The sequence below is a fragment of the Myotis yumanensis genome, unplaced genomic scaffold (assembly GCF_028538775.1).
Source record: "Myotis yumanensis isolate MYYU_CA2020_CCGP unplaced genomic scaffold, mMyoYum1.0.hap1 SCAF_2, whole genome shotgun sequence".
NCBI classification, from domain to species: domain Eukaryota; kingdom Metazoa; phylum Chordata; class Mammalia; order Chiroptera; family Vespertilionidae; genus Myotis; species Myotis yumanensis.
The window spans coordinates 155978477-156006257 of record NW_027223753.1 but is presented as its reverse complement, the minus strand read 5'-3'; positions in this window follow the sequence as shown (position 1 = coordinate 156006257).

The following is a 27781-nucleotide window of genomic DNA, read 5'->3' as shown; positions in this document are numbered from 1 at the left end:
GGTCCAGTCTCTGGCAGAGGGGCTCAGACTCCACAGTTGGCATAGTGGATCAGGATGAAGGAACTGCGTTCCGACAGACACCATTAAACAAACCAACATACATGCAAGGAGAGGAGAATGAGAAAGGAGCAGAAAAATTCTTTAAAGAAATAATGTCTGAAAACTTTTGGAATTTGATGACAAATATCAATTTACACATCAGGAAGATCAACATACTCCAAGTAGGATATAGACAAAAAGATCCACATGGAGATACTTTATAGTAAAAATATTGAAAGACAAACAGAAAATCTTGAAAAGACATAAGAGAACTCTATAGGATTAACGGAGTTTTTTATCTGAAACAATGGGTAAGAGAATGGGATTATATATTTAGAGTACTGAATGTGAATAAAACAATGATAAACCCTGTCAACCAAGAATCATATATTCAGGAAATTGTCTTTTAAAAATGAAGATAAAGAAAAAGAGCAAGAATTTGTTTCCAGCAGATCCACCTTACAAGAAACACTAAAAGATGTTCTTTTGGCTGAAAACAAGTGACCCGGACTATGTTGAATCAACATGATAAAACAAAGAACATCAATAAAGGCAATTTATATAATTATATATTAGTACAAATTTATTTAGAAAGCAATTGTATAAGATCATATCCTATATAATAAAATGATAATATGCAAATTGTCCCCTCAGCTGGGATTTCTACTGGGAGTTCCACCAGGGGGTGGGGGGCAACTGGCAACACCCACGGCCCCTCCTCCTGGCAGAAACACCCCTGATCAGCTCCCCCAACCTTGATCAGGGGCAGGGCAGCTCTCCACCCCGTTAAGCCCCTCCCCCTGGGCCAGCCAGCCTAATCAGTCCTGATCAGGGCAGGCTGGCTGGATGGACCCACCCATGCACAAATTCATGCACTAGGCCTCTAGTATATAATATATAGCTATAAGTAATTATATAATTAATAAATAAGTGTACTTTAAGCCTATAACATTTAGAAATGAAATGACATCAGAAAAGAAGTGCAGGTGGGTGGGATCAAAGCTGTGTTAGAGTATGAAAATGACACCAGATAGTAACTTGAATCCATAGGAGCTAATTAAGGAAACAAAAAAAAAAGTAAATAAGGAAGTCAATATAATGAACACATTATATTTTCTTTCCTTTGTAATCTCAGCTTCTTTAAAATAAATAAAATTATATCTTATATAATAAAAGGCTAATATGCAAATTGACTGGGAGTTTGACCAGGGGACAGGGCCGGCCTGCAACCACCCGCAGCCCCTCCCTCATCTTGTCCTGCTCCTGATCGACCCCCCCAACCCCGATAAGGGGTGGGCTGGCCAGCCAGCCGCCTTCGGCCCCTCCTCCTGGCCGGCCTGGCCTGATTGGCGTGGACCAGCCGGACCCCACCCGTGCACGAATTTGTGCACCAGGCCTCTAGTAAAGTAATAATTAAAATAATATGTTTTTGTGTTAGTAACATACATAGATGCAATATGTATAACAATAACAGTACAAAAGGAAGACAGAATATAGCTATGTAAAAATATTTTTTGCTGTAATACATTGTAGAAGTTTGAAAAGTTTTTTAAATTCTTTATTGTTTAAAGTATTACATATGTCTTCTTTTCCCCACATTGACCTCTCCCTAGCAGTTTCCACCTCCCAGCACATGCCCTCACCCCTCCTATTGTCTGTGCCCATGTTTATATGCATGCATATCTCTTACCTCTTGCCCCCTCCCTCCCCACCCCCCGCCCGCCTTCCCTCTGAGGTTGGACGGTCTGTTCGATGCTTCTATGTCTCTGTCTCTATTTTTGTTCATCAGTTTATGTTCATTATATTCCACAAATGAGTGAGACCATGTGATATTTCTCATTCTCTGACTGGCTTATTTCGCTTAGCATAATGCTCTCCAGTTCCATCCATGCTGTTGCGAATGATAAGAGTTCTTTCTTTTTTACAGCATTACAGCAGTGTAGTATTCCATTGTGTGGATGTACCACTGTTTTTTAATCCACTTATCTGTTGATGGACACTTAGGCTGTTTCCAAAGCTCAGCTATTGTAAATTGTGCTGCTATGAACATAAGGGTGCATATGTCCTTTCTGATTGGTGTTTCTGATTTTAGGGTTATATTCCTAGAGTGGGATTACTGGGTCAAATGGGAGTTCCATTTTTAATTTTTTGAGGAAACTCTATACTATTTTCCACAGTGGCTGCACCACCAATCTGCATTCCCACTGGCAGTGTATGAGGGTTCATTTTTCCCCACATCCTCGCCAGCACTTGTCATTTTTTGATTTGTTGATGATAGCCACTCTGGCAGGTGTGAGATGGCATCTCATTGTCATTTTGATTTTCATTTCTTGGATGATTAGTGACCTTGAGCATGTTTTCATATGTCACTTGGCCTTCTGTATGTCCACTTGTGAAAAGTGTCTATTTAAACCCTTTGCCCATTTTATGATTGGATTGTTTATCTTCCTTTTGTTAATATGTATGAGTTCCCTACAAATTTTGGAGATTAGGTCCTTATCAGATATAACATTGGCAAATATATTCTCCCATGCAATGGGCTCTCTTGTTGTTTTGTTGATGGTTTCTTTTGCTGTGCAGAAGCTTTTTATTTTGATGTAATCCCATTTATTTATTCTCATTAGTTTCTATTGTCCTAGGAGGTATAGTGGTAAATATATTATTACGATAAATGTCTGCTACTTAGCTGCCTGTGGCTTCTTCTAAGATTTTTATGGTTTCCCTTCTGACGTTTAAGTCCTTTATCCCATCTTAATTTATTTTTGTGTGTGGTGTAAGTTGGTGGTCTAGTTTCATTTTTTTGCTTGTATCTGTCCAATTTTTCCCCACACCATTTATTGAAGAGACTGTCTTGACTCCATTGTATGCTCTTTCCTCCTTTGCCAAATATTAATTGAGCATCATGGCTTTGGTCAATTTCTGGGTTCTCTGATCTGTTCCATTGGTTTATATATCTTTTCTTGTGCCAGTACCAGGCAGTTTTTTAAAAAAATATACCCTATTGACATTCTGAGAGGAAGGGAAAGGAACAGAGAGCTAGAAACATCTATGAGAGAAACATTGATCAGCTGCCTCCTGAACACCCCCCACTGGGGATGCACCTGCAACCAAGGCACATGCCCCTGACTGGAATCGAACCTGGGACCCCCCAGTCCACAGGCCAATGCTCCATCCACTGAGCCAAACCAGCTAGGCAATACCAGGCAGTTTTGAGAACAGTGGCTTTGTAATATAGCTTGATATATGGTATTGTGATCCCTCTAACTTTGTTCTTCTTTCTCAAGATTGCTGCAGCTATTCAGGGTCTTTTTTATTCCATAGGGATTTTTGGAGAGTCTGTGAAATATCCCTTGGTATTTTAATGGGGATTGTATTGAATCTATAGATCGCTTTGGGTAGTATGGATATTTTAATGATGTTGATTCTACCAATCCATGAACATGGTATATTCTCCCATTTGTTTATGTCTTCCTCTAGCTCTTTTTTCAATGTCCTGTAGTTTTCAGAGTACAGGTCTTTTATCTCCTTAGTTAAGTTTATTTCTAGGTATCTTGATTTTTTTATTGCAATGGTAAATGGATTGATTTTTTTGTTTTGTTTTGTTTTCTCTTCCTGTGAGTTCATTATTGGTATATAAAAAAGCCATAAATTTCTGGGTGTTAATTTTGTATCCTACTACATTGCCAAATTCATTTATTAATTCTAGTAGTTTTCTGACATAGTCTTTAGGATTTTCTATGTACAATATTATGTCATCTGCAAATAATGACAGTTTTTCTTCTTCTGTACCAATTTAGATGCCTTTTATTTCATCTTGTCTGATTGCTATAACTAGCACTTCTAGTACTATGTCAAACAGGAGTGGTGGGAGTGGGCTTCCCTGTATTTTTTCTGTTTTTAGGGGCAATGGTTTTAGTTTTTGCCCATCGAGTATGATGTTGGCTATAGGTTTGTCATATAAGGCTTTTATTATGTTGAGTTATGACCCCTCTAGTCCCATTTTGTTGAGAGTTTTTATCAAGAAAGGGTGTTAGATTTTGTGAAATGCTTTATCTGCATCAACTAATATGATTATTTGATTTTTGTCTCTCAATTTGTTTATGTGATACAACACATTTATTGTTTTGCAGATATTGTACCATCCTTGCATCCCTGGATAATCCCACTTGGTCATGGTGTATGATCTTTCTAATGTAATGCTAGATCTGATTTGCTAGGAATTTGTTGAGGATTTTAGCATCTGTATTCATTAGAGATATTGGCCTGTAATTCTTTTTCTTTGTAGTGTCTTTATAAGGTTTTGGGATCAGCGTAATTCTAGCTTCATAGAATGAGCTTGGAAGTGTGCTTTCCTCTTGAATTTTTTGAAATAGTCTGAGGAGCATAGGTTTTGTTCTTCTTTGAATGTTTGGTAAAACTCCCCTGTGAAGCCATCTGGTCCAGGGCTTTTGTTTGCTGGAATTTTTTTGATTACTGCTTCAATTTCTTCCATAGTTATTGGCCTATTCAGATTTTTTGATTCTTCCTGATTGAGTTTTGCAAGGTCGTATTTTTCTAGGAATATGTTCATTTCTTCTAGGTTGACCAGTTTGTTGTAATAGAGTTGTTCATAGTATTTTTTTTTTTTTTTTACAATCCTTTGTATTTCTGTAAGGTCTGTTGTTATTTTGCTTCTTTCATTTCTGATTTTGTTTATTTGGGTCCTCTCTTTTTGTTTGTTGGTGAGACTGGCTAGAGGTTCATCAATCTTGTTTGTCCTTTCAAAGAACCAGCTCTTGGTTTTATTGATCTTTTGTATTATTGTTTTTTGTTTTTGTTTTTTGGTCTCTATGTTGTTTATTTTTGCTCCAATCTTTATGATTTCCTTCCTTCTGCTTACTCTGGGCTTTTCTTGCTGCTCTCTTTTTAATTCTTTAAGTTGTGGTGTTAGATAATTTATTATCATTTTTTCTTTTGAGATAGGCCTGTAATGCTATGAACTTCCCTCTCAGGACTGCTTTCACTGTGTCCCATAGATTTTGGATTATTGTGTTTTCATTGTTATTTATTTCCAGAATGTTTTTTATTTCTTCTTTGATCTCTTTGGTAACTCAATCATTGTTTAATATCATACTTTTTAGCCTCCAAGTATTTGATTTTTTTCATTTTTTAAATTTCAGTTGATTTCTAATTTAGTCTGAAAAGTTTGAAATAAGATTCTGGGTTTATATTGGAAGGTTAGTAGAAAGAATTAACTTTAAATCATTACAGAATGTTTCCATATAAAAATAAAACTACATTATTAATTAGCTATAACTAAAGGGATTACCAAAAAGAGCAGAAATATGTACTTGTTCTCTCTCTCTAGAAGGTACTATATTAGAAAACATTTTTAAAAAATGTGTATTTTATACATTCTCTGTGGAGGTGATCTCAGAGTCTGAAGGTGAAGAGTTATGTCATCTTTCTTTCCTTTTTTTAAAACTTTGTAAGTTTATTTTTTTTCTACCAACTGACTGAAAAAGGATGATCCCTAAAGAAAATATTTTCCACCAGGAGCAAAGCTGGAGAAACATATACTCAGTTAGTCTGAAACAGGGATAGTTTAAAGTAAATTGCTAAAGGTGTTTTAAACTCAACATAAAATAGATAAATAAATAAGTTCTTGAATTTCAGTTTGAAAGTAAACATGTGATTTCCTTAAGAAGGAATAATGAGTTATAGGTCACTAGGAAATAATTTAGAAAAACACACAATACTTTATTTTATTTGTTTTTGTGTTTATTGTGATAAGAACACTTAATGCAAGACCACTCTTTTGACAAACTTTTAACTGCTCAATGTGGTATTATTAACCATATTATGTTTATTAGCTATTTTGTTGGCACAACACTGCATACTAGATCTCTAGGGCTTATTTGTCTTGTGTAACTGAAACTATATACCATTGAGAACAGCAACCCTTCATTTACTGGTTTGCTCTAAAATATATTTTCCAAAAAAGTGTTGTCCATTTTAAGGTTTGCTAAACATCATTCAAGTTTGGCTATTTTTTTAAAAATATATTTTATTGAATTTTTACAGAGAGGAAGGGAGAGAGATAGATAGTTAGAAACATCGATGGGAGAGAAACATCGATCAGCTGCCTCCTGCACATCTCCCACTGGGGATGTGCCCACAACCAAGAAGGAATAATGGTACATGCCCTTGACCGGAATCGAAGCCGGGACCCTTCAGTCCGCAGGCCGACGCTCTATCCACTGAGCCAAACCGGTTTCGGCCAAGTTTGGCTATTTTTACAGAGAAAGCTGTATTTGAACTTTAATGGTATTGGTAATCCATGACCATAAATACTTCAGTATTTGTGCAATGTCTGGAGAGAAGCTTTGTTCTTGAGGAAAACTATGCAATACATACATGCTGCTACCTAGGAACAGAATGTGAAATAACAGGTAAGGTTTTAGAAAGTAAAATGACCACACTGACCCTGAAATTGTTATAACAGACATGAATAGCCCTAGCCAGTTTGGCTCAATGGATAACGCATTGGCCTGCGGACTGAAGGATTCTGGGTTAGATTCCTATCAAGGGCACATGCCTGGGTTGTGGGCTCAGTCCCCAGTAGGGGGGCCTTCAGCAAGCAGCCAATCAATGATCTCTCTCATTGATGTTTGTCTCTGTCTCCTTTTTCCTTCCTCTCTAAAATCAATAAAAAAATATATTCACACACGCACACACACACACACACACACACACCAGGAACGAATAGCATGCTTTACTTTTCTAGACTTCATGATGTTATTTTTTTTTTTTCATTCAGATCTGGAATTTGATAAATGTTTATTTAACATTTTTATAAAGAGAAATACACTTTCGAATGTTATAGATTTTCATGCTTATAAAACATTAACATTTTAATTTTCTCCATCTAAGGCAACGGTACAATCCAAATGACAGTGAATGTGAATAGCCCTAGAATGGTGATAGTAGAAAGGAGTTAAAGAATTGGTAGGTAATTTGACCTTTACTTTTACACAATAACCTGGTTACTCTCTTCTTTTTTGTAACAGATTTTCAGACATAGGAATTTATATTCTTCTCGCTATTCATTAAAGTTTTTAATCTAATATTAATTTTAATAATATAAAGGAATGAAAGAAAATGACTTTGAATTAGACTTGTTCGGTATCACTATGTGTTACTTGGGTTTCATAATCTTTAGAGACTGGTATTTCCTTTGGACATTACCCATTTTAAAATTCAGTTACAATTTTAGCTTTCGAAATACAGAGGCATAAAGCTTTCAAGACAGTGTTATCTAGTTGGGTTAGCTCGAATACTTGGGATTGTATTATTAATATCTTATTTCTAGCCTGTGCCTTGACTGGCATACATGTTTGTAAGTGAATCAATTCTATACATAAAAGGTAACCATTTCAAGTCTGTTTTATCCTCTTGGGAATATTTGATTTTAAATCATAATATTTTTTCTCTCATGCCAGGGGTCATTGAAGCTAGTATATTTCTCTTATTTTTGGCAGACAGGAGAATATCCTTCCTAGGTAGGATAGGTATACATTTCACTAATGTCCTTAGAATAGAAACGGAGTTGCAACATAATATTGCAGTGTGATATCATGCAAAGAGGCTTGGATTTGGGGTTAGATTATTCTCCGAAAAGAGAAAGATGAGTATAGGTCCAAAAATAGCTGCATTTGATTCTTGGTTCAATTATTTGTGAGCTGTGAATTTAAGCAAGTTATTTAGCATTTTAAGCCTGTTTAGTTCTCTGTTAAATGATGATGATACTGACCTTATGGGGTTATTTTGAGGAATAAATGAAGTGAATAAATATGAAAAACTAAACACATATGTATTTAATAAATACATTCTAATACTATATTCCTTTAAAAAACTGTGTGCAACTTGTTAGCATTGTTAACTTGATGGTATTACATTAATATGTCAATACTAAGATTGCTTATTCACAAAATTGAGATATTATTATTAAATCATTCTTAGAACTTTGAATTAAATAATATTTTTAGTATATTTTGTAAATGAACAAAACAGCTGTGTTAACTGTGGAGATATCTTAACACGGTGTCTCAATTGGAATGGCAATGATAATAATTGAAATTTATTAAGCACTTTTTATGTTCCTTGTACCAAGTATACTTTATATAATTAAACTCAACCTATAAATTGGTTGAGTTTGCAATGTATCTACGTATAAGGTAGATACTACTTTTATCCCAATTTTACATATTGGGAAAACTGGATCATAGAAAGATTATGCAACTAATAAGGGTGTGAACCAAGAGTCTATATACTGCAATATTAGCTCAGGCATTTCGTCTGGTTATAGGTCTATATTCTTCAAATAGTGTTGGGGGTGAGGTGCACGTGGGTGGGAGTTGACTTCAACTTCAGAGAGTAGAAAAAAGTGGAGGAAAGAGATCACAAAATGTATAATGTGAGTGAGAAATATGTATAATGGATAAAAGGGAAGGCTTTATGTTTGGCCTGATTGGATGGGTCTGAGTTGAAAGTGGAGACACAAATTAGGGAAGCTGTCAGTTTTTATTCAAGCCCTGGCCATCTTAGGCCAATTGTTACAGAAATCTTTGTTTAGCTTCTAGGATTGCCTCTAGAGATAGCAATCTCTGTTTCTACAAGTTTGACTTATAGCAGGCTGACTTCCTGGGTTGTTGATTATAGATTACAGTTAGTTTCCTGAGCAGGTTGCTGCAGGTTGTGGATCAAACTTCTGTTTTTATGTATGGTCTGACCATTGTCTGTTTGTATATTCAATCTCTCAATAAATTTGAAACAAAATGTAAAACTCCCCTATCTATGGGAAAAAAAACACACAAAGAATAAACAAAGTTGAGAAGAATATTGGACTGTGAAAAATAATTGTAAAACATATGATGACATATAATAACATGCTAATATACTTATCATAAAAAGAGTTTTAACTTATAAACAAATTATTAAACATCTCAATAAAAAAGTAATCAGGGTAATAACAGCTAATTCACACATACCAGTAATATATATATATGTATATGTGTATATATATATATATATATATATATATATATATATATTCAAATAAATGAAGATTTAATAAGATTTAATTTTTAGTCTATTACATTGACAAATTCTAAAATAACAGACAAATTGAGTGTCAGCATGGGTTAAAAGAAATACTGCTACACTGCTAATGGTAATCTAAATTGGTCCAACTTTACTGAAAGGCAATTTGGCAACTCTATCAAATGCCTTAAATATAAGCCTTTTTGGTAGGGCCAGCAATGCTCTTCTAGAAATTTACCCTAAGAAATAATGAGGCAAATGCACAAATATGAAGGGAGTATAGATGAATTCAAGTCATATAGTCTATGATTCCAACTATAATAGAGTCATTAAATAAATTATGGTACATTAAATGTGGTCCTTAAAATAGTGATACAGAAATATATTAAGTAATGTAGAAAGTGATGTATTAGGTCTTAAATGAGCATAATCTAGTTGAGAAAACAACCTGAAACACTAAACAACTAAAAACTAGCTATTGTATTTGAATGGGTCATTGATTTTGAAAATGTTTCAGTGATATTATTTTGTTTACCACTAATTTCTAATTTTCAACAAGGAATGAATATATGAGTATACCTGAAAAACAGTATTAGTGCTTTTAGAATACAAACTATGAAAAAGAAAACATATATAGTTCACAATCTCTCCCAGTAGAAAATACCTATTGATATTTTTAAAGTATTTTTAATTGATCTTTAGAGAGAGGGATATAAAGATAGAAGCACTGATGGGAGAGAAGCATCTATTGGCTGCTTCCTCATGCCCCCTACTGGGGATTGAGACAGCAACCCATGTATGTGCCCTGACCAGAAATCAAACTGGCAACCTCTTGGTTCACTGGTTGACGCTCAACAACTGAGCCACACCAGCCAGGCCCTACTGACATTTAAAAAGTAAACCATGCACATTATTGCAACATTTAAATAAATGTTCAAAAAGTATATAATGAGAGCCTTCCTATTCTGCTCACCTGCCCCTCCTCCCAAGATAACTATTGTTAACAGAATTTTACATATCATTTGGTAACATTTTTTAAAGGGGAGAAGAGGCATCCATACATCAAAAAAGAGGGGAAAAAATTAACCAACAATTCTGAAGTTAGTTGGCCCAGGAAATAAGCCTCATCTTCAGTATCTCTTCAGCTCTTGTCTAAATTCCCAAGTTTCCAACTCATTGGCTTCATATTAGAATGTTCTAAATCATATCTTACAATTTATATTAAAAATATAGCTTTTTGTAAGTCTTTAAGTTCAAACATCTTTTTTAACTCAAATTAGAGGTACATTTAAAAAGGCACAGCGTTTCCATTTTGTTGCGGTCCCAATGTATGATAGCATTGTTTCCCAGATCACCTATAATGTTAAAAATTCTTCTCACAATTGCATTTGACACCGAAATTGAAATGGAAAACAACACATTTAAACAAATTTAGAGTGCAATTTCTGTGCTAAATGCAAGTTTTAATTTTCTTACTGCTGTTTCCTCAAAAGAAATGATCATCTCATGTTCAAAGCACACTTTCTTATAAAGAGAATTTGGAGTGGGCTCTTATTTTTGTGATGAAAGCATTCAGATATGAATTACTTCCTCAAAAGAAGGAGATGACTCATGATTAGGCAAACACTAAGCACCAGAACAATTTATGGTGGATTTTCCAAAAGAAATGACCTCTCTAACTGTGAGAGCTCTTATATTCATATTTAATTTTTCATAGATAAACTTACTGACTACACATACCTGGTAAATAGTTATTTTGCAATGTATATTAAGCTCTTGCTAAAAAACTATAAATTTATTTTTCTCCAAAAAATTTTGGAACTAAATTAAAGAAAAAATTATTGACAGATGGCAGATTTTGTTTAATAAAATTTCCAAATACTCCTTATCTTAAAAGAGTGTAAGAATATCAGAGCTAGACAAGAATCCAAGAGGTGTAGGTTTACCAGAGGAAAGTCCGTGGTCCTGCTGCACACTGGCATATGCCTCAGGGCATGGCTTCTGACTAGGAAGTTGGCCCCCTAGGGTGCATTATGGAGAGGCACCTTTGCCCTGGCTGGTGTGGCTTAGTTGGATGGCACATCTTCCCATCATGCACCAAAGTGTTATGGGTTTGATTTCTTGTCAGGGCACATACTCAGGTTGAGGGTTAGATTCCCAGTTGGGGCACATAGGGGAGGCAACTGATCCATGAATTTCTCTCACCTCAATGTTTTTTTCTTATATCCTCAGATGAGGATAAAAAAAAAAAAGAGGTGCCAATGCATTGATTACATTCTGAGAAACTTGTGGGTAATCAGCTCAGTTGTACAAAGTGCCCTTGACTTTGATTGGAGAATATTATCCTCAGCTTTACAGTGATTTCTGTAACTCCTGCCATATACTGCCATGTCTGTCACTCTTGTGTCCTGGATTATGGACACAGAGCTGTCTAGAGTGAGTTGCTTTCAGGTGAGGAGGTGCTTTCTCTAGCATACAAAATACGGACATCTGTGCAATAGACAGGTAGCACATTGAAGTGGGGCTTATTAAGGACCTTACTCCCACTGCTAGGACACCAGCTTCATTAGAAATAACTTCTGCCAGGACTGCTTTGGCCTCAAATTGTCACCTCCATGACTGTTTGTTCCTACCTCTATTGATCTTCTGAAGTAGATTTGAAGTACTGACCTATGGATAGCAATCTTCAGAAGTCTACAACCTCATGAATATCTAGAAGTTATTCCATCACCATCTTTTCCTTAAAGGATTACTAAATCATCATGGTCTGGCACCATTTTATGTCTTGATTTGGCAGCACTACATAAGACCTTTGGAGTTCCTGTCTCCAGGATATTACTCTCTGATTGATGGGACAGCTACCCACCAAAAGCTGGAAAACTACCTCCTACTGATGAAATTTCTCCCCATAATTTAGGTCAATTATAGTAACTCAGTCTTCTCCTTGAGAAATGGCCTTTTCAAAATAATCATGGATGCTTTTTCCCTATAATAGCTGAGCTGCATGTAGTATATGCTGAACATTCCAGGGGATACCATTTGCATGGTAATATGAGTATCTCTGATGGAGTTGATCAATATGGTACTTAGACTGACTACTTAGGGGTATCATATCTAACCAAGATGTAGATAATCAGAGAAGGTATCCCAGAAATAATACAAAGGGACCCCCTGAAAAACACCAGTTCCACTTAAATGTCTGTCATTTTCCTATTTATGGTACTTGTCACACTGTAGTATAATTGGTTATTTTACTTCTTTGCCTCCTTGAATATACCATGATTTTCATAAAGGCAGTGTTTACTCACATTCTACAACCAACTGATAGTAAAGTGCCTTGCATGTTTTAATACTTATTGTTGACTAGAGGCCTGCTGCACGAAATTTGTGCACTGGGGTGGGGGGGGGGAGGAGCATCCCTCAGCCCAGCCTGCACTGTCTCCAAACTGGGACCCCTCAAGGGATGTCCAACTGCCGGTATAGGCCAGATCCTTAAGCCGGCAGTCAGACATCCCTCTCACAATCCAGGACTGCTGGCTCCCAACCACTCACCTGCCTGCCTGATCACCCCCTAACTACTCCCCTGCCAGCCTGATCAATGCCTAACTGCTCCCCTGCAGGCCTGATCACCCCTAACTGCCCTCCTCTGCCAGCACGGTCACTCCCAACTGCCCTCCCCTGCAGGCCTGCCCCCCCCAACTGCCCTCCCCTGCTGGCCTGGTCAACCCTAGCCCCTCCCCTGCTGGCCTGATCACTCCTAACTGCCATCCCCTGACGGCCATCTTGTGGTGGCCATCTTGTGACCACATTGGGGTGGCCATCTTGTGCAAGGGCATGATGGTCAATTTGCATATTACCTCTTTATTATATAGGATAAATCACAAGTGTTGGCGAAGAAGTGGAGAAAAGAGAATCCTAGTGACTGTTGGTGGGAAGGCAGACTGGTGCAGCCACTGTGGAAAACAGTATAGAGTTTCCTCAAAAATTTTAAATTGGAACTGTTTTTTGACCCAGCGATCCCACTTCTGGGAATATATCTTAAGAATCCTGGAACACCAATCATAAAAAAACATATGCACCTCTATGTTTATAGAAACATTATTTGCAATAGCCAAGATCTGGGGACAGCCCAAGTGGCCATAACCAAATAAGTGGATAAAAAAACTGTGGTACATTTACATAATGGAATACTATGCAGATGTGATAAAGAAGCAACTCTTACCCTTTGCAACAGGATGGATGGACCTGAAGAGTATTATGCTAAGCGAAATAAGCTAGTCAGAGAAAGACAAATACTATGTGATCTTACTAATATGTGAAATCTAATGAACAAAATAAACTGATGAACAAAAGGAAACAGAAGCATGGACATGTGGACCAGACTGTTGGGTGCCATAAGGGAGGGCAGGTCGGGTGACAGAATAAAGAAGATAAATGTATTAGCTAAAGAACATATATGCATACCCCTTGGGCACAGATAATAGTATGGTGAAGGCCACGGGAAGGGGAGGCAAGGATAGGTGGAGGCAAGCAAAGGGGGAAAAATGGAGACATCTTCAATAGTGTTGAAATTTTAAAAAAATTTAATAAAAAAAGACATTGCTGAAAAAAAAGAGAAAAATACATTCAGAGGTGTGCCAAATAGCAAGAAGAGACAGTAACTCTGGCGGGTGATTCTCAAATGGTAGGTGACATGTAATCATTGCCCCAGTAAAAGTCAAATGCATATGTCAGTATCTATTGTTAAATATCTTGTAATTGCTGATGATGAAAAAGGCCATCAAGCTTCAGAGTTTCAAATTCAACCACCCCTTCCAAGTGCCCTCAACTCTTTTCATAACTCTTTTTTATATGCTTAGCACACTGAGAATGCCACTCTCTCTATAAACCATCAATTCACCCCAATGAGTCAGAAGAAATATAGTACACAGTGAAAATTGTGATGGATACTAGTAATACCATTGCTAACACTATTTCCTAGATCTGCTCTGTGAGTATGTCAAAAAGGATCATGCATGTGAGCTTGACTTTCACCAAGTAATGCAGTTTGGATGAAGAGACATTTGCTGGGGAAATCTAGAGATATACCATTCTTGTACTAAGAAGTATTAATGTGCCCTAAGGAAGGTGAGGGAGTAGGCAATAATATGCATATATGAGCAAAGTCCAAGTTAGACAAAGAGAAATTTTACATTTAAGTTGTTTTGTTAAATTTCTCAGGACCAGATTCACCTACATTTTTAAGAGCATAAAAGTCATAATTGTATACTAGTCAGCTTCAGAAATATACCCAGACGTTGACCCTTCAAATCTCACCTTAAATATCTGCTGTTATGTTCATGATATCATTATGTTCTTTGGATATGATACCAGACATTAAGGCCAATTAAGAGTCCAGCAGTATCATAGGCAACCTTGAATTTGATCCTCCTGAATCCATGTTTTTATTTTTGTTTGTTTTTTTAATGGTGGGAATCAGACAAACAGGCCTGAATTATCAGATCACCAAGAACAATATTTGGATTTTTGATAGACATCCACCAGCCTTTAAATACTACAAATGCAAGGATTATACTTATTAATTAATTTATTCTATTATTCATTTACTAGAGGCCCAGTGCATGAATTCATGCACCAGTGGGGTCCCTCCCTCAGCCTGGCTTGTGGGATCTGGTTGAACCTGGCTCTCGAACATCCCTCCAGGGGTCCTGAATGGTGATAGGGCACAGGCCAGGCCAAGGGACCCTCACCGGTGCATGATCAGGGCCAAGGAGGGACGCAGGAGATTGGCCAGCTGAGAAGGGACCAAGGGAGGCTCCAGGGTGTGTCCAGTCCATCTCGCTCAGTCCTAATTGGCTAAACCTCATCAGCAAGCTAACTTACTGGTTGGAGCACCTGCCCCCTGGTGGTCAGTGGATGTCATAGTGACTGGTCGACTGGTCGACTGTACCCCCTTGTGGTAAGTGCATGTTATAGCGAGCTGTTGAGCGGCCTTAGCATATTGTTAGCATATTACACTTTGATTGGTGGAACGCCCAACCAGTCAACTGGACATTTAGCATATTAGGCTTTTATTATATAGGATTTAAATCTATATTGTTTAACCTTTATATTTCAGGCCCTATATACTGGGTTTAAATATCCATTAGTGTCTAAAATGGGCATAGTCCCCATACACATAGAATTTATGGCCCAGTATCCTAGCTGGAAATACAGATATTGAAAAAAATAAATACAGAGTTACAAATTTTAAATGCTATGAAGAAAGAAGAATATAGTCTCATGGATAACTGCAAGATTACAATTCTATGCTCAGCAAAATGTCAATTTTAAAAAAGATTAAGTAAAGACATGCTTACTAAAATAAATATTAAAATAATTAGTCACCAGAAGACTATTAGTTTTTGAAAAATCTAAAAAAAAATAATTTTCAGGTCAAAGAAAGTGATCTCTGATAGAATGGTTGAATTGAAAGAAAAAAATGAAGATCAAAGAAAGTATAAATGTGGGGTCAATATAAATGAACACTGAATCTATAAAATAAAAATAATAACATCTTGGGGGGGTCATATAAAGAGAAAAAATAATTTAAAATTTCAGATAACAAAAAAAAAATCACAGAACTATAAGCTATATATTGGAATGGGTGAAATTAATAGGGTAAAATTTCAAACACATTTTCAAAGAAGAGGTTAAAAGAATTAAATAATTATGAACTTTAATAAGATCATTGTGCATGTTATAACTTCTAATATTACCACAATAAGAGTGGAAACAGAGGGATGAAATTTTGTAATAATAATGGATGAAAACATTATTAAAATATTCAATATTCAATAAATAAATAAGAAAAGAGATAAAAACAAAGATGACAAACAGAAAGTGTGATATGATAGTATAAAGGCATCCAATTATACCAGTCGGTATTCTGAATACAAATGGAGTAAATGTTCTAGTTTTAAAAAAGAGAGAGAATCTGACTTGGAACAAAAAGTTTGTACTGTTTACAAGAAATAAGTCTAAAATACATGGATAAAGAAAGTGTTAAGTCAATGGATGAAAATGATGTCATTAAGTTCTAGTTTTAAGAAGTTTATATAATCCTATATAATAAAGAGGTAATATGCAAATTGACCATCACACCCTCATAAGATGGCTGCCTACGACCAGGCTGGCAGGGGTGTTACTGAGGGATGACCAAACTACAGACCAGCAGACTGCATGGGGTGACCAGGCTGACAGGGGGTTTAGTGAGGGAAGACCAAACAACTGAACAGCAGGCTGCATGGGGTGACGAGGCCAGCAGGAGGGCAATATGAGGGCACCTGGCCAGCGGGGGGTGAGGGGGTTATTGGGGACAACCAGGCTGGTGGGGGGGCAGTTAGGGGTGATCAGGCAGGCAGGCAGATGAGCAATTAGGAGCCAGTGGTCCAGGATTGTGAGAGGAATCTCCAAGATCGGGCCTAAACTGGCAGTCCAACATACCCCTAGGGGTCCCGGATTGGAGAGGGTGCAGGCTGGGCTGAGGGGACTCCCCCCACCCCCATGCACAAATTTTGTGCACCGGGCTTCTAGTTATATTCGTAAGAAACAAAAGAGACTTCAAGGCAAATAGAATTAGTAAAATTTAAAGGAATCATTAAAAATGATAAAATATACAATGACCAGAATGATATAGCAATTTTAAAATTGTATGTCTTTATTTGCAAAACCTCAAATTATTCAAACCAAAAACTGACAGAAATATAATGAAGAATTGATAAACTTCTAAAGTCAGAAAATTCAACAGTTTTATCTTAGAAAGTGATAGAAAAGCATTTAAAAATATCAGGATATAAGTTTTTTAAAAAACATCATTAACAAAATTGACTCATCAACTGAAAAATGTACATTAATTTTAATTATGCACAGATCATTTATACGTATTTAGCACATGTCTAAACAAAAACTCTTCCATAATATTAAAGAAACTATTTTGTAATACAATTTATAAGACTGACATTACTCTGATAGCAAAACCAGACCAACAGAAAAGAAAACAACAAAACAATATCTCTCATGAACATACATGTAAATATTTTCAACAAAATTTTAGTAAATCATACCCAATAATATATAAAAAGATAACATATTATGCCCAATTTGGATTTATCTCAGGAATGCAATATTGGTTTGACATTTAAATACCAATTCATGTAATTCATGTTATTTACAGACTAAACACACACACACACACACACACACACACACACACACAATAACAAAATGAAGTGATAGTCTCAGCAGATAAAAGGAAAGCATTTAACAAAACCCAACATCCATTACTGATAAAAGGTTCCCAGAAAGCAAGGAATAGATGTCCTTAATCTGATAAATGTCATCTATGAAAAACTTTCAGCTGACATCATTCTTAATGGTTGGAAAAAAAAGAGTATTTCCTCTTAAGATCATGAACAAAGTAAGGATATTCACTCACACAACTTCTATTTCACATTCTAGTGGAGGTTCCAATCAGTCCACTAAGGTAAAAAACAAAACAAAACAAAACAAAACAAAAAACAAGTTAAATGACATTGAAAGGAGGAAGTGAAATTGTCTTTATTTTCAGAAAGCACAATTGTTTATGTAAAATACCTTATGCAATCCAAAATAAATAACCCACTAAATCTAATATGTAAGGTTAGCAGAGTTGTGGGATATAAGATCAACATACAGAATTAATTTGTTTGCTATGTATTAGCAATCAGTAATTGAAATAATAAAAATACTATTTGCAGTAGCATCAATAATATTAAATACTTAGAGATAAATCTAACAAAATTGTACAGAACCTTTATAAGAAAAAACAGAAAACGCTGAGAGGAATTCAGCCCTAAAACGATGAAGATACAATGTCCATAGACTATATGACTCAATATTGTTAACCTGTCATTTTTCTTTAAATTAGTCTAAGGAGTCAGTGTCATAGTAATAAAAATCTCAGAAGGAATTATTTGACAAGCTGATTTTAGCATTCACATTGAGATGTAAAGTATCTAGAGTAGGCAAAACAAAATTGAAAATAAAGCAGTAGAGTTTTATTCTGATTTACTTTATAGCTATAGTAATCAAGATAGATTGTTTGGGCATGAAAATCAACAAATAGATAAACAGAAACTCACTGAGTACAGAATAGACCTGCAAATATATACATAAATATTAATTTAATAAATATTTATTTTTAATTTAATTTAATAAGTATCTATACTAATAATAGAGGAATATGCAAATTGTCTGGGATGCCATCACAGTAAGAGTAACAGCTGAACAGCAGGCTGCATGGGCGACAAGGCCGGCAGGGGAGTTAGTGAGGGACAGCCAAACAACTGAACAGCAAGTTGCATGGGGCGACCAGGCCAGCGAGGCGGGGGGCAGTTGGGGGACAACCAAACAACTGAACAGCAAGCTAAGTGTGGTGACCAGGACGGCAGGGGAGGGGCAGTTAGGGGTGATCAGGCAGGCAGACAGGGTGAGCAGTTAGGAGCCAGCAGTCCTGGATTGTGAGAGGGATGTCTGACCACCAGTTTAGGCCAAATCCCGGGGATCAGGCCTAAACTAGCAGTCGGATATCCTCTGAGGGGTCCCGGATTGAAGAGGGTTCAGGTGGGACTGAGGGGACCCCCCATGCACAAATTTCATGCACTGGGTCTCTAGTCTATACTAATAAAAGGGTAATATGCTAATTAGACCGAATGTTTTCTGGATGTCCTTTCGGATGTCCTTCTGGACAAAGCCATGGTGGTGGGTGCCAAGGCAGAGGTGGTTAGGAGTGATCAGGCCAGCAGGGGAGAGTGGTTAGAGGTAATCAGGTCAGCATGGGAAAGCGGTGAGGGGCGATCAGGCTGGCATAGGAGAGCGGTTAGGGATGATCAGGCCAGCAGGGGAGTAGTTAGGGGTATCAGGCAGGCAGGCAGAGGAGGTGAGGGGCGATCAGGCAGGCAAGCAGAGTGGTTAGGGGTGATCAGGCTGATAGGCAGGTAAGCGGTTAGGAGCCAATGGTCCTGAATTGTGAGAGGGATATCCAACTGCCAGACAGTGGGACATCCCCCGAAGGGTCCCGGATTAGAGAGGGTACAAGCCGGGCTGAGGGACCCCCTCTGCACTCTAGTTTATTTAATAAACTCAATAAAAATAGTGGAGAAATATTTGAAGAGATATTTTATAAAGTGATATATAGATTGCAAATAAGCCCGTGAAAAGATGCTCATCATCTTTAGCCATTAGGGAAAGGCAAATTAAAACACCAAGGATAGCCCTGGCCAGTGTGGCTCAGTTGGTTGGTTGTCATCCCATACACCAAAAATTTGTTGGTTTGATTCCCTGTCAAGGTACATGCCTGGGGGAACAGGCCTAAGCTGGCAGTCAGACATCCCTCTGGCAGCCTGGGAGTCCTCGCAGGATGTCCACTTGCCAGCAGGGATCAGGCCTAAGCTGCCGTCGGACATCCTTAGCACTGCTGAGGAGGCGGGAGAGGCTCCCACCACCACCACTGTGTTGGCAGCCATCAGCCTGGCTTGCGGCTGAGCAGAGCTCCCCCTGTGGGAGCACACTGACCACCATGGGAGTAGCTCCTGCATTGAGCATCTGCCCCCTGGTGGTCAGTGTGTGTCATGGTGACCAGTCATTCCCAGTCATTCTGTTGTTAGGGTCAATTTGCATATTACCCTTTTATTATATAGGATTGAGGCCTGGTGCATGGCTGGAGGCTGGCTGGTTTGCCCTGAAGGGTGTTGCGGATCAGGGTGGGGATCACGCTAGGGTGCATGGACAGCCTGGATGAGGAGCTCATGGCTGTTTTCAGACTGGCCACACCCCCTTCAGGGTGGGGGTCCCCACTGCGGTGCCTGACCAGCCTGGATGAGGGGCTGATGGCTGTTGGCAGGCTGACCAAGCCCCCCAGTGGGGACCCTCACCCCATTGGGGTGTGGCCAGCCTGGGTGAGGGGCTGAGGGCTGTTTTCAGGTTGCCCACACCCCCTTTAGGGTGGAGGTCCCTGCTGGGGTGCCTGGCCAACCTGGGTGAGGGGCTGATGGCTGTTTGCAGGCTGGCCATGCCCCTGAGCGGGGACCCTCACCCCATGGGGGTGTGGCTAGCCTTGGTGAGGGGCTGAGTGCCATTTTCAGGTAGCCCACAGCCCCTTCAGGGTGGAGGAGTCCTGATGGGGTACCTGACCAGCCTGGGTGAGGGGCTGATGGCTGTTTTCAGGCTGGCCACAACCCCCAGCGACCCAAGCTCCTAGCCTCTTCTTCTTTTTTTCTTTTTTCAGTGCCTCCTTGAGCAGAGGCCAGGGCGGGCTGGAAGCAGGTATCTGGGATTTATTTATCTTCTATAATTAAAACTTTGTAGCCTTGAGCAGAGCTCAGGACCCGCCAGGGCAGGTGGGAAGCTTGGCTTCCTCCATCGCCAGGGGCAACCCAAGCCTCCTGCTCGCTCCAGCTCCGTAGCTGCGCCATCTTAGTTGGGTTAATTTGCATACTCACTCCTGATTGGCTGGTGGGCTTAGCTTGTGGGTGTAGCGGAGTGATGGCTAATTTGCATGTTTCTCTTTTATTAGTGTAGATTGTTACTGAAAATAAGTTTAAGAAAGACAAACTTTCAATAAACCATGCAGGCAATATTTTTTAAAGTAAACTGCTAACTCACACCATATTAAAAAACATCACTAAATTTTAATGGTAAAAAGCTATAAAGTGTTTAAGAGTGAATATAGTACATTATCTTTTGACCTCAGGCTAGGAATTATTGCTTTAAAAAAATACAAATAACAAAGCCATAATGATAAAGATTTACAAAGAAGAATGCGTTTAAGTTAATAATTTCTAATAATCAAAAAAACTTTATTATAGATACAAAATAAACTGCAGAGTGGGAGGAAATATCTGCAACACTTAAAACTAACAAAGTATCTAGGATGTGTAAAAGGATTCAAAATCTATTACAATATACAATAAATCAAAGTGAAAAAAGTCAGATAATTCAACTGAAAAATTGCCTAATAGTTTGAGGAGGTACTTCACAAAACAGGCTATCTAAATGACTGCTATGGACTGAATTGTTGTGCTTCCCTAACATTCATTTGTTGAAGCCCTAATACCCAATGTAATGGTGTTTAGAAGTAGGGCCTTTGGGCGGTAGTTAAGTCAATAGGGCAGAGCCCTCATGGATGAAATTGGTGCCCTTATAAGAAAAGTCAGGAAAGAAATGATCTCTCTTCCCTATGTAAGGATACAGCAAGAAGACAGCTATTTGCATACTAGGAAGAGGTCTCTCATGAGGAGGCCAACTGGCTGGCAACTTCTTAGACTTCCCAGTCTCTGGAACTCTGAGAAATACATTTCTGTTGTTTAAGCTACCCAATCTATGATATTTTGTTACAGCAGTCTGAGCAAAATATCACAATGACCAATAAAAATGCTAAATGTTGGCATGAGTATTCATTAGTAAGGAGAGAAATATATATTAAAATGAACATAAGATTCTAATACAATCTTCCATGTTGGCAGACACTCAAGTATACTTGACTATTCCAAGTGCTAGCAAGAATATGGAACAAATAAACTCATGTATCACTTAGCAATGTAAATTAGTACATTTTGCAAACTAGTATAGATTATTTAGTAATATTATAATTGAAAAAAAACTAGCAAAGTTGAAAAAACACACACATCTTATGACCTAGTCTTTTCATTTGTAAGTGTATACCCTATACATCTGCATGTTTATATGCAACAAGAAACAAGATGCAAGAATGCATCTCACTTGGTTAGAGCATTGAACCAATATGCCACAGTTGTGGGTTCACTCCCCTGTCAGGGAACATACAAGAATCAAGCAAAACATGCAGAAAAAGTGGAACAACTAATTGATGTTTCTCTCTCTTCCCCTTCCTCTTGCTCTAAAATCAATAAACAAAAATTTTAAAAAAAGAATGTTCTAAGCAGCATTCTTCAAATTTCCAAAAACTTAAAAGAACTCTTTCATAGTAAAATGGATAAACAAATTGTGATGTCAATAAACCATAAACAGAACTGAAAATTAGTGAACTAATTCTATGTACAATAATATGGCTGAAATTTACAATATTAACAGTGAACAATAATGAAAAAAAAATCATGTTATGGGAAATATATGTAGCATGATTCCATTTATATCATTTCAAAACATTTTGAATATTATTTTGTGTAAGGATTCGGAAACAAAAACGAAAACTAAAGAAAAAAAGGACTCGAATATTATTAGTGTCAAGTTAATAATTACCCCCAAGGGAGGGAATGGTGGGAGGAGACACGTGGGGGTTCCAGAATGTTAATAGGACTCTTTGGCTTGACTTATATTTACATGAGTGCTGCTTATAACTATTGATTAATCTGAAAATGCATTTCATGCACTTCAGTAGATGCATATATGTTTTATTTCATAATAAAAGAGTTTCAAAAGCAAATACCACCAGTCTTTGTAAAACTTAGTGAGTGGTGTTTGGGCTCATTCCTTTCCCAGGCCAGACCTTTTGATATTAGTCTCTTATGAGGCATCATAGGGCCTATGAGCAAAAGAATTGGGTTGGGGGTTGGTATATGCATCTTTAAGCCCACTCCAGCACTATCCATGTGTCAGAATTGATCTCCCTGAAAATCATTGTTCCTGCTTCTTACACTCACCTACACCCACAATATAAAAACTAAGGTCTCTAGATTGTGATTCCCAAGCTTTAAGAGAAAATGCAGTGCTACTCTGAGCTGGAGATAAAGACTCATAACTTGAGTGTAACCAGTCATGATGGAGCACTTCACCTGCTCAGTAAAGCCTGCAGATTGTCCCTTCATGTGCACTGACAGCGCCTTGAGCACTGGATGGTTCAGCAGTGAAGCAGGGAAAACTGTGTCCAAGTGAAAATAATGTGATACACAGAAATGCTCTAAATCGCTGTAATGGTAGAGAAATGTTATGGTTGGTGCAAAAGCAAGTCATTACTGGAGGCAAATGACTGAACTAAAGAAATTTGATTTCCCTGGGATTTTAACTTCATGGGTGGCTGCCTACAAGAAAACTCAATATATCTCTAAGACTTCTGCCTCTTTGTCAATTTGACTGAAATCAGCCTATGAAATCCAAATGATTTTATTCTGCCTGAAACTAGGAAAAATATTTGAAGGCTGTATTTTTTTCATCAAAATTCAGAATTCCTTGAAGACTATGGTTTGTTTGTCAGGTTAGTTTGTGGAATCATAAAAAATTAAGTTTCCTTTGAATATAAAGGGGGAAATGTGATCCCCAGCTGGAGGAAGTCAGCTTGAGATGAAGGCTAGACAGTGAAACATCACTAGATGGTCACACACAGGTGATCTATGTCTGGTCACTTGAAACATGCTAGTTTTTGGAATTAGAAAAAATGATATAAGCTAAAAACTGAAGGGGAATATTCCAGTACCCATTCTGGTTTTGATTTCAGTTCCAGGATGGCAAGGTTATGGATTTGTTGGCTCTAGTGAAAAGATGACTGTCTTCACTACTGTTGTTCTGGCTCAACATTCTAAAGATAGAAAGGGTAGGGCATTAGGTAAGACAGTCCTGATCCCCAGACCTTTCTTCCCCTAGGAAAGCAGGCTCTGATTACCTGGAAGTGAAGTGCACGGAGAAATGCTCAATTAAATAGTAGACTACTTGAGGCCATGGGTCATGCCTTTCTTTCATTACTCTGTATGCTAACCTAACTTACACTTCCTAATAATTGTTCCTATGAATCATCTACTCAATGATTATTGATTTGCCAACAGATAGGAAGCCTGCTTATCATGGGGCTGCTAAGAAAGTAACATATGGAATATGAACACTTGTTGTTGCAATCCTTACTTCAATTGACCTCATGAAGGTCATAGAAGAAAGCACTTTCATTTCAAATTACAAAAATGTTATCATGCTTACATCAAGATTTACCTCGCCCAGCCAGCATTGCTCAGTGGTTGAGCTTCAACCTATGAACCAGGAGGTCACAGTTTGATTCCCTGTCAGGGTACATGCATAGGTTGTGGACCCAATTCCCAGTGTGGGGCATGTAGGCGGCAGCCGATCGATGATTATCTCTCACCATTGATTTTCTATCTCTCTCTTCCTCTCCCTTCCTCTCTGAAATCAGTTTAAAAAAAAAAAAAAAGATTTACCTTATTCTAGGAAGATGATCATGAAAAATCATTAGCAAGATTCTTTCGCAGTCCCCTGTAAATACTGAATGAGGATTTGGGCATCTTCCTTAAATGACTGGCCCAGGTTTAAGAGAGGCAGAAAGAAAAACAGCACACAGGGAACATCTGTTGGAACATGTTCGCTTCATATCAATTCCAATTGACTTAAACAAAATGACCCATTTTTGACTTATCTAAGTGGAATCTCAGAAAGAATGGGCTTGAGGATAACCATAGCTCAGGACTAGCTGTTTCTCTGCATTTCCCATGGCTGTGTCCTCTTCTCTGTGATGATCACATCCTCACACTGCTTCCATCATGGAGAACAATGCCTGCAATGGTTCCTGACTTCACATCCACACACTTCAATGTCTGAGGAAGGAAAAAAATGTTCTTGTCACAGACTTTTCAGCAAATGTGTTGAGATCCACCCTGACTGCTCATCCTGGACCAATGATGGTAGATAGGGGAATGGAATGAGCTGATGCCCACAAGCCAAGAAGGCTCAACCTTGAAGCCGAGAGGAGTCAATTTTCCTCACAGTTTCCTAAATGAATATGAACAGAAGCCTGAAAAAAATTCTGATGTCATAAGAAAGAGAAAAATGATTCTAGGTAGGCAAATCAGAATAAAAGAAAGAAGAGAAAAAGAAAAACCTATGGTTCTCAACTTTGGCTGCATATTAGAATTACCTGGGAGCATTTACAAATCCTTATGTCTAGGACAAAATCCTGGGCCAAATAAATCAGAATCTTGGGAGGGCCGGGGAAAAGCACAATACTTTCTAAGACTCCACAGTTGCTTCTGATGTGCACTCCTATGACACCACTGCATTGCATGTGAACAGTGTATTACAGGAAGACAGAACTAATATCTGTCAGCTTCTCTCCTCATGTGGGGATTTTGAAGAGAGATGAGTTGGTTTTACTCCCCAAACTCTGGCAGCTTAAAGCCACCTGAGCTGACAGCTGCATTTCCCCTTACAAAGTGGCTTAAATGTAGTAGAATTGTACTTTTCTAGCTTCACAATGAACAACACAAAGTTCCAACAGTGGCTAAATCCCACGTGGGAAGCACAGAGAAAGCTATTGTAAGCACTGCTTTTCCACAGTGACAGAAAATAGAGGGGGGTTACAGTTGGGTTTAAAATACAGTTTCCTTCTCTCCACCACTAATGGTATTTGTAGATATGCAACCAGGAGTTGGCTGGTCAGCAGTAGCATGGCTTTGTTTTGTTTTATTCTCTGATTCTTATCACTATCCTTTCATCCATTTGCTACTTATTTTCTCACTCTGTTTGCTACTCTGGACTCTGCAGTTTACCTCCTGAGAATTTAGCAGGTGAACTAGGCTAAATTTCAACAGAGAATAACCAAAACCCCCTTTAGACTGTAGGCTTGTAATTAATTTTCTATTGTTTTTTCTTCTTTAGTTTTATTTATTTATTTTTTGGGGGAGAGGTTGTAAAAAAAATTTAAAAAAAAATAGAAAACAGAATTTTTCTCTTCTGTTTGATTTCTAAAACTTCTTGGGCTTTTAAAAGAAAATCTTACCTTCTCTTTTAATTTCATTTATATTCAGAAAATACTTTTCTAGAAAAATATTGGATAATATTGGCTTTTATTTTGTTCTCATTAGTCCATTATTCATACAATAAAATGTTATGGAATGCCTAATATATGTCAGGGTCTGTATCAGGGATAAAGCCAAAAAAAATGATGTCCCCATCCTTATGAGGCTTATATTGTAATGAGGGAAGACGATTTATAAATGAATGCATAGTTGGTCAAGTAGCAATAAACTTGATGTAGAATAATTAAGGAGGTTAAGAAAGACAGAGAATCTTGACAGCAGGGTGGAGTGGGAGGGAATGGACGTTAACAGTGACTAGTCTAAGTAAAATGATGAGGGAGAGATCTGAAGGAACTGATGGAGAAAGTCATGTGGACATTTCGGGGAACATTCCAGACAGAGAATACAGAGAGTGCAAAGACTCTGAGGTGGGGCAATGCACAGAGTATGTGAGGGAAGGAGAGGCTAGGATTAGCTGGAGCAGAGTAGAGGAAGAAAGTGGTTAGGCAGAGAGCAGGACTCAGATTATGTAATGCACCATTTGAAGAACATTAGCCTTAATATGAATGAAATGACAAGCCCTTAGGATTTTGAACTAAGGAGTGTTGTAATCTGGCATATTTTAAAGGAATATCTGTAGTAGTGTCAACAATGACAAATCCTATATAATAAAAGCCTAATATGCTATGTATCTGGTCATCCAGTCATCTGTTCAACCAATCAAAGCGTAATATGCTAATCATATGCTAAGGCTGCTCAACTGCTTGCTCTGACTTGTACTGACCACCAGGGGGCAGATGCTCTGACATGTAGGTTAGCTTGTTGCTGGGGTCTGGCTAATTGGGACTGAGCGAGATGGGACAGACACGCCCTGGAGCCCTCCCATGGGCTGGCCAACCTCCCACATCCCTCCCCAGCCCGGGTCGTGCACCGGTGGAGTCCCTCTGCCTGGCCTGCACCCTCTTGCAATTCGGGACCCCTTGAGGGATGTTGGAGAGCCAGATTCGGCCCGATACCACAGGCCAGGCCAAGGGACCCCACTGGTGCATGAATTCGTGCACTGGACTCTAGTAAAAAATAAAAACAAATATAAAAAATAACTAGCAAGAAAAGGCTTAGGTAGGCAAGGTATGGTAAACTCAAAGAGGGTTAAATATTTATGGTTTAATAATTTTACAGTTAATTCTGGGTTGTGGTATAAGATTAAGATTATGCCTTGATTTGTTGAATATATTTATTCTTAGTATGTAGGGATCCTTTGCCATTTATTAAATTTTTATACTAAACTATAACCTATTTCAGAAGTCTTTATTCACTTCATTGAACTAACTATTGATTATTGTACTAAACCTTTAATTATTGAATCACTGTAGCTTTTATTATACAGTGATAAAATTTTATGTTTTCAGAAAATGCTCCTCATATAATATTAAGTCACTAGAAGAAATATACAAAATTACAAATGGTCATATTCTTAGGATGGTAGCATTATGCTTATCTACAGCTTCCTAATTTCCTATGATACTGATATCTTAAAATTTTATGATTAGACAATAATGTATAAATATTCAAATAAGGCAAATGATCCTTTCTCTCTCACTTGCCATTAGCATATCCAAATACTTGTTATTTTACTAAATATAAATACCTCAGAAGGAAAGCAACTGTCTCTATAAATTAAGGATGCAGACTCATATATCATTGCTTACTTACTTAACATTTCAACTTGAACATCTAATAGGCAAATATCAAAATCAACATGATTGAAAAAAGTCATATTCTTCTTTCACCAAACTCCTTCTCTGCAAATGTTCCTAATGCAGTAAATGGCACCACTTGTCATCTGGTTACTCAAATCAAAACCCCTGGTG